Source organism: Cetorhinus maximus, chromosome 21, assembly GCF_964194155.1.
Source record: "Cetorhinus maximus chromosome 21, sCetMax3.hap1.1, whole genome shotgun sequence".
Taxonomy (NCBI): Eukaryota; Metazoa; Chordata; class Chondrichthyes; order Lamniformes; family Cetorhinidae; genus Cetorhinus; species Cetorhinus maximus.
The window spans coordinates 62,169,951-62,178,874 of NC_135899.1; the positions used below are offsets into that span (position 1 = coordinate 62,169,951).

At 42.4% G+C, this 8,924-nt stretch overlaps 1 long non-coding RNA gene across 1 annotated transcript; it reads left to right on the top strand.

The window, feature by feature from the left end:
• Window positions 1-210: 210 nt before the first annotated feature.
• Window positions 211-4,709, top strand: LOC144695905 (uncharacterized). The gene is made up of 3 exons (XR_013580029.1): window positions 211-291; window positions 4,028-4,105; window positions 4,457-4,709. It is a non-coding gene; the product is annotated as an uncharacterized LOC144695905 (long non-coding RNA).
• The last annotated feature ends 4,215 nt before the right edge of the window (window positions 4,710-8,924 follow it).

Genomic DNA, 8,924 nt, shown 5'->3' on the forward strand with positions numbered 1-8,924 from the left:
GATGCCTTTCCTTATCTTGTGCAAGTCAGTCTTCAAGGATCAGACTGTCCAGCAGATTAAACTATTTCAGTTTTGAGGGAGTTTTCTGATACTTCCTGTGATAACGAATAATCTCCTTAGCCAATGGAAAGTTTCCTGTACTCTGCTTATCTTTATAATTGTACTGAGACTATCATTTCGGCCTGCTCCACTAAGTTTAACATTAAGGCCATGCAAGAACATCTCGCAGGATTAGATCACCTCTATCCCAGACCCTCTGAGATCCCATCCATTTTGTTCTGCTGCTGTGAGGTGAGATCTGGCGCAAGTAGTGGTAAAAATATCTTTACTCTAAAGTAGTTTCATCTTTGGAAGTTATTTGATACAATTTTTTTGTTTAGAAAATGAAACAGAGTTAGGCCACAGCTGGAGTACTGTGTGCAGTTCTGGTTGCCACACTATAGGAAGGATGAGATTGCACTGGAGAAGGTGCAGAGGAGATTCACCAGGATGTTGCCTGGGCTGGAGCGTTTCAGCTATGAAGAGAGACTGGAGAGGCTAGGGTCGTTTTCCTTAGAGCAGAGAAAGCTGAGGGGGGACCTGATAGAAGTGTACAAAATTATGAGGTGCATAGATAGGGTAGATAGGAAGAACCTTTTCCCCTTAGCGAAGGTGTCAGTAAGCAGGGGGCATAGATTTAAGGTAAGGGGCAGGAGGTTTAGAGGGGATGTGAGGAAGAGCTCTTTCACCCAGAGGGTGGTGGGAATCTGGAACACACTGCCTGAGGGGTGGTAGCGGCAGAAACCCTCACAACATTTAAGAAGTATTTAGATGAGCACTTGAAATGCCATAGCATACAGTGCTACGGGCCAAGTGCTGGAAAATGGGATTAGAATAGATAGGTGCTTGATGAGGTAGATAAGGTGGTTAAGAAGGCATATGGGATACTTGCCTTTATTAGCCGAGGCACAGAATATAAGAGCAGGGAGGTTATGCTGGTATAAAATGCTGGTTAGGCCACAGCTAGAGTATTGCGTGCAGTTCTGGAATCTGCAATATAGGAAGGATGTGATTGCACTAGAGAGAGAGTGCAGAGGAGATTTACCAGGATGTTGCCTGTGCTGGAGAGTTTTAGTTATGAGGAGAGATTGGATAGACTGGGGTTATTTTCCTTGGAACAGAGGAGATTGAGGGGGGGACATGATTGAGGTGTATAAAATTATGAGGGGCATAGATAGGGTAAACAGGAAGGAACTTTTCCCCTTGGTGGAGGGATCAATAACCAGGGGGCATAGATTTAAGGTAAGGGGCAGGAGGTTTAGAGGGGATGTGAGGAAGAGCTCTTTCACCCAGAGGGTGGTGGGAATCTGGAACACACTGCGTGAAAGGGTGGTAGAGGCAGAAACCCTCATAACATTTAAGAAGTATTTGGATGTACACTTGTGATGCCATGGCATACAAGGCTATGGGCCTAGTGCTGGAAAATGGGATTAGAATAGTTAGGTACTTGTTTGACCGGCGCAGACTCGATGGGCCGAGGGGCCTTTTTCTGTGCTGGACTCCATGATGGCCGGCACGGCACGAAGGGCCTGTTTCTGTGCTGTATAACTCTGAGAAAAAGAAAACACTGAAGAATTGCCAAGAGACTAGATTTTGCAAAGGATATTTCCATTCTGATGGTAGCATGCTTTTTTACATTTAATGCAATAAACTTAAGGCCATTGAAAATCTTGAGTCAGGAGGTAGTCAGGTAACGAGAGAAGGCTTTACACTCATTTTAGAAAATTTGGAGTAAGCTCCTTGGCTTGTCAGTTAAAAGTACTGCTTGGGCCCAGAAACACCAGTAGGAGAATGTCAGATTCCTGCTCAGAAATTCCAGCCTCAAAGCAGACACACTTCTTTAGGAAAGATTCACTGTTTCTTATCTTTAACAGGGAGGAGTATTAAAATCTCCAGGAATGCCAGTCTCCTCCTGTAAAACACAGGCTACAAAATTGCATAGCAATGGCAGTAGATATAGAAAGCTTCCACAATGTGACAGGAAGGCAGCTAAAAGGGCATTGAAATAAGTAGGGAAAATGTCAGATACATGTGTACACAGACAATAAGGAGACACACAACTGGCTCTTTACTTGTTATTTACCATCCAAGGCTAGATTACTTCCTGGATCCACAAGCTTGTGTTAAATTGAATATATATATAAAAAGCAGCTTTCATGTACAATGTAGTTCTTTATTGTGATTGCATTTTTAGTTGTCATAATATCACCAAAAATAGCCGCTGGAAATATCAGCTTTGTGAAATAACATTGTCATGTCAGTCAGACATGAAAAGAAATCAAAACTATGTACAACAAAACTTTATTTTTTTCACGATTTTTAAATGGACTTTTGCTGAACCAGAAGATGGCTGCTACATGTCACATGACTCACAAGATTGGCCATCTGTTCTGGAAGCTTCCAACAGAGATTGTAAGAACAAAAATGTTCCACTCTTATCCTTGTGGAATCTCACACCCCATTGTAAGGCTACATTATAAGCATAAAACTAAAAGGCTAACAGATGAATTAGCTTCCCAGCTGGGGCGATAAGAAAGACAGAGAGATTGAAACTCATTATACCTGAAGAGGTGTTAACAGCCACCATTTCACTCATAAGGGAAGTAATGGATTTTGGCCAGAGGCACAGAAACTGCTTATGAAGTTGCAATTAACTAATTATTGGCCACATTACATGACCCCCATGCTTCTTGCCTCTTGGGCAGTTTTAACCTTACATTTCTAGCCTCCCAGATCAGTCTGATGATTACCTTCAACCTGAAAAGAACAACAGCAGGTCTCCCAGTTGACCAAGCAGCCGGCCACCATCTGCCAAATCCTTGAAGCCTGTTTTATATTAAAAGCATCCGACCATCACCTGTCAAGCGGCCTAGATACGTAAACCTCATCGGGCTGCATCCTCATTCACATTCGACGACTTCCTTGCTACTGTCTAACACTAGGAACTCATCTGAACTGAACTTTGCCACAAAGGACTGCCTCTGGACTTTGACTTTCTGGACTCTAGAAATCACGTGAACTAAAATTTATTTCTGTGGTTCTTTTACTTTTGTTATCTATAGTTGTAAAAAACTCTTTTCTATTCATGTGAGTGTGTGTGCACACATGTGCATGTTTGTGTGCGTGTGCATTTGTGTTTGTGTATGTGCGTGTGTAAGTTGCCACAAACTCCCCCACCCCCAATCCCCGGGTTTGATTGTGAAATAAACTAACCTTCTCAGTTCATCATAAAGCGAGCTTGCCGTGTGCTACTTACAAAATTGGACCACACGAATTGCGAGTTTGGGGAAACAGCCACAGTCTCCAATGAAAATCATTCAAAAGTACATTTGCTTATGGACAGATGGTGAGAGGATAAAGGAGTTCAGTTTGCCTCTCCTATTCGTAACAACATCTACAGTAATAGGAAAATGTTTTTGCTCGCGACTGCTGGGTGAGGGGAAAATCACTCTTCATGCGTAAATATAAGGACAGGTAGCTTGTCATGATTACAGGAAGATAATCTAATCACTGACAAAATCATGGAGCCAGAAAGACAGCTGCAAGAGATTAAAACACAGAGCAATTAGTGAGAATGAGAGGAGTTCTGCATGATCTACATAACTCAAAGAACTGAGGTATAACTGTCTTCTGAACTGTTCACAGGTTACAGTGCTGAAGAACTTTTCCAATCTCATAAAGGGGTGGGAAATGGTTATTCGGGTTTGATTTCCTTAACTACCACCAGCAGTGAGTGCTAATTCTGCATACTTTTCCTGTAATTTGTGTTCGTGTAATGACTAACCATGGTGTTGTTGGTCAGCTGACGACAGGCCAGGTCTCTTAGCAGCATGCATTGGAAGTATAATTCTTTTTTTCAGGAATCATTGTTCATGGTCTTTTAATTGACCCAATTAACAGGAAACTAGACAATGAAAGCTGTGCAAAAGTTGACAGAGAAGAAGAGAACCCATCTATAATTCCTGATTTTCTGCCATCTAATTGACAGAGGGAAAAGCCAGGAAGAAGCGGCTGCCAAGGTCTTTCTACTGCTGCTGCTAGTCCCCATTTTCACAGCTGCTCAATGGTACGTTTGAAGTGACGTGGTTTTACATGCTTAAACAATTATCCTCCTTCACTTCTCAAGATAAGTAGTATTTTGTGTGTGTGCATTTGTTTGTAAATTGCAACTATTGCTTTATTAATTAGATGCACCGTTGAGATTTGAGAAACTGTGGCAAGCTGCAGGAGAGTTGGGACCAGTGCAGCATGATTAGTGATAGGATTGAATAACATAAAATCAGTCAAATGTTACATTCAGTCAGCACAAAGAAACACGGCAACACATCTGCTCCAAACTGGTATACCAGTGATTTCCTGAAGATCAAATGATTTCAGAAAACACCATCTGACGGGGGAATTTCTTTACTATGCACAGGACTGATGTGATTTCAGAGCTTCTTGACGCACTGCCTTGGACTTTTTGCCTGTTAAACAGCTATGTACAAAACTTACTGCAAGGAAAATCCTGCGATTGCTTTAACATCAATGAATTTCACAGCTGACTGACTGTAACAAGGACTCTGTGGGCTTCTGGCATACGTTCAGTTTTCGTATTCAACATAATCCTTCTTGAGGTTCTAATGAACTGCGGGTGAGATCTCTAAAAACCGGTGAAGTCTATTAACACAAACAGGTGGTCCAGCAGGTAATTCACTTTTCTTAACGATGCACCGCATGTTAACTTTTCAGGCAATTTATTTGTTATATAACAGTTAAAATGGATTGCCAAGGTATCAATACTTGTTCCTGGGCTAGGATTTAGGATATCAACTCCACTACTTAGCGATCCATACAGTCCATTCACTGTCCTAACGTATGATGAGCAGCTGCCTATGTCTGGCAGATGACACTAACCTTCCTTCAACAACATCGACACCAATTGCAAAGGCAGCGCTTATAATGTAATGATGACTAATTAGCCAGTTATGTCCCTTGTGTATACTGAATCTCCCTGTGCTTCCTGATATCGCACATTTTCTAAAATTACATAGATATACAGATGTCATTCAATCAAAATTCCCCAGTCAGTATTGATATGTAATTGATCAAGGTATGGGAGCCTGGGTCTGTTTTTTAACGTGCCACAGACTAAATAGGCGGCAACCTGAATTTCTTATTATGCCACAGGTAGCGTGGAGCTCTAAAGATAAATAGATTTCCAATTACCCCTTTTAATAGTTGACTCTAATCTTTCTCCCAGACAGCACTCTGAAGCACTCAGCATTTTCAGCATGTGAGAGATCCAGAAACACTGGAGTAGATGATAGTTGCACTGGACTCAATGCCATTGTAGTCAGTCTGATGTGTAAAAATAGTTGGGCAAACAAAATAAATGTGGTGACAGAATGAGTTTTGGGCTGGTTGCGTAAAGTCGGGAACATGGATGTTTGCAAATCACTGTCTCTGCTCTGCCAGTTAATACCATTATTCCTACCTTTTGATTGTTAGGTGAAGGTTTGCTTATATGTTGACTGGTAAAGTATTACATCCCCATTCAGCCTCACAGTAATGTCAATAGCCGTCTGTGCATGCACAGGTTTTGATACCATCAATTTAACTGTGCAATTCCTTCCCACACACTCATCAAAATCTTTTTTGATCTCTCTTAGTCACCACATAACAAAACAAAATTCCCATGTCAAATTTTAGCTGACACATGGAAGGTTTTGGATTTACTGTAAAGCCCAGCATATCTTCTGTACTATTATCCACAATAAGTTAGGAAGTGCAAAATTTTATGACAGGTGAGTGACATCATGTGTTATTCTATAACCAGGGAAGTATTTATATCTTGACTGCCCTTTCTTAATACACGTAAAGGAATTGCCTAATGGAACATTCTTTACTGCTAAATGAAGTTGCATGTAATCTGGCTTGTCCCTTTAAAGCCACCTTTTGGAAGGTACTTGAAATAGGCCAATCCTGGAAGTTCGAAGTTAATTGGTGGGATGAGGAATGTGTATCTTTGAAACTGTAACTGCTTGTAGGTTCTCAATCCCTGACCTTGGATAGAGGCTATGTTATCCAATTTTTGAGCTGCCTTTTCTTTAAGGTTGTTCGCTTGTGCTTTGCAGCTGTTTTGTAAATATGATATTTGAACCCAAGAGTGGCAAACCCCAGATGTGTGTTGTTTTAAAAGTTTCCACTTTGAGATCGACAGTCGAGAGATGAGACCTTTATCGAAAAGGAAAACTGCAAATACTAGAAATCCAAAACATTTTTTAAAAACCCTCAAGATGCTGGAGAAATTTAACAGGTCGGTTAGTATTTGTAGAGAGAAGAGACAAATTAGGACGTATGTTTCTTTCAGTCAGATTAAAGTTGGGTTTTCGTAAGACTGGAAAAAATGAAGTGACAAAACAGAAGAAGAGATACAGCAATGGGAGGAAACCTAAAAACTGCTCCGAAGACCATAAGATGGTATAATCATCATTCGTGGCATGATGCATTGATATACATAGCATTTACAGCACAGAACCAGACCATTTGGCCCATCAGATCCAGGTTGATGTTTATGCTGCACCCGAACCTCCTCCCAAAGTTCAACATCTAGCCCCATCAATGCATCCATCTGTTCCTTTCTCCCTCATGTGATTACCCAGGTTCTTCTTTAATGCATCTAAGCTATTTGCCTCAACTACTCCCTGTGGTAGCGAGCACCATGACTACTCTCTGGGTAAAGAATTCCAATGGGATTTACTAGTGACTATCTGACAGAAGTCACAAACAGTGGAGGGTAAAAGGACACGAGAGAAGATCATACAAAAAAGTGAGAATATGAGGGAAAAAAAGACCAACTATGTGCTAAATTGGGGTATGTAATGCCTACTTTTTAGGTACTACACAGCCACATGAAAATCAAGAATGGATCAAGATGTGGGGGCATATTTTTAATGGGAAGTGCGCAAGAATTAAAAGCTAGTCTTGGCAATTTTGACCAAAAAATCATTGTCAATTGTTGTAGAGACACACCTGGTTCATTAATGTCCTTTAGGGAAGCAAATCTGCTGGTCTGGCCTACATGTGACTCCAGACCCACAGCAATGTGTTTGACTCTTAAACACCCTCTGAAATCGCCTAGCAAGCCACTCAGTTGTATCAAACTGCAACAAAGTCTACAAGGAATGAAACTGGACAGACCATCCAGCATTGATCTAGGCATCAAAAATGACAATGGCACACCCAGCCTGTAAACCCTCCTTAGGTAAGTTCTCCTTACTAACATCTGGGGGATTGAGCCAAAATTGGGAGAGCTGTCCCACGGACTAGTCAAGTAACAGCCTGACATAGTCATACTCACGGAATCATACCTTACAGACAATGTGCCAAACACCACCAAAACCACTCCTGGGTATGTCCTGTCCCACCGGCAGGACAAACCCACCAGAGGTGACAGCACTGTGGTATACAGTTGGGAGGAAGTATCTCTCAACATTAACTCTAGACCACCACAAAGTCTCATGGTGCCAGGTCACACATGGGCAAGAAACCTCCTGCTGGTTACCACCTACTGACCCGCTCAGCTGATGAATCAGTGCTCCCCCATGTTGAACACCACTTGAAAGAAGCACAGAGGGTAGCAAGTGCACAGAATGTACTATTGGCGGAAGACTTCAGTGTCCATCACAGAGTGTGGCTCGGCAACACCACTACTGATTGAGCTGACCGAGTCCTGTAGGGCATAGCTGCTAGACTGGGTCATACCCAGAGAGTAGTCAGGTGGTGAGGAACCAACAAGAGGGAAAAACCTACTTTACTTCATCCTCATCAACCTATCTGTCACAGATGCATCTGTCCATGATCGTGTTGGTAGGAATGACCACCGCATAGTTCCTGAGGGGACAAAATTCTGTCTTCACATTGAGGATACCCTCCATCATGTTGTGTGGCACTACCATCGTGCTAAATGGGATAGATTTCGAACAGATTTAGCAACTCAAAACTGGGCATCCTTGAGGCACTTGTGGACCATCAGCAGCAGCAGAATTGTATACAACCACACTCTGTAACCTCATGGCCTGGCATAACCCCAATCTACCATCAAGCCAGGGGATCAACCCAGGTTCAATGAAGGAGGGCATGCCAGGAGCAGCACCAGGCATACCTAAAAATGAGATGTTAACCTTGTAAAGCTACAACACAGGACTATTTGCATACCAAACACCGTAGGCAGCATGTGATTGACAGAACTAAGCAATCCCACAGCCAGCGGATCAGATCTAAGCTCTGCAGTACTGCCACATCCAATCATGAATGGTGGGAGAGACAAGGTTGAAGCTTTTTCAAACATCTTCAGCCAGAAGTGCCAAGAGGATGAGCCATCTCAGCCTCCTCCTGAGGTCCCCAGCATCACAGATGTTGTTCTTCAGCCAATTCAGTTCACCCCACATAATATCAATAAACGGCTAAAGACACTGAACACTGCAAAGGCTATGGACCCTGACAACATTCCAGCAATAGTACTGAAGATTTGTGCTCCAGAACCTGCTGCGCCCCTAGCCACGTTGTTCTAGCACATCTACAATACTTTCATCTATCCGGAAATGTGGAAAATTGCCCAGGTTTGTCCTGTCCACAAAAAGCAGGACAAATCCAACCCGGCCAATTACCGCTCCATCAGTCTACTCTCGATCATCAGCAAAGTGATGGAAAGTGTTCTGAACAGCGCTATCAAGCGGTGCTTACTCAGTAATAGCCTGCTCATTGACACTCAGCTTGGGTTCTGCCAGGGCTACTCAGCTCCTGACCTCAAACCAGGAGATTTGCTTCCCTAAAGGACTTAATGAACCAGATGTGTTTTTACAACAATTGGTTTTTTGATTATGGTTACCAAGACTAGCTTT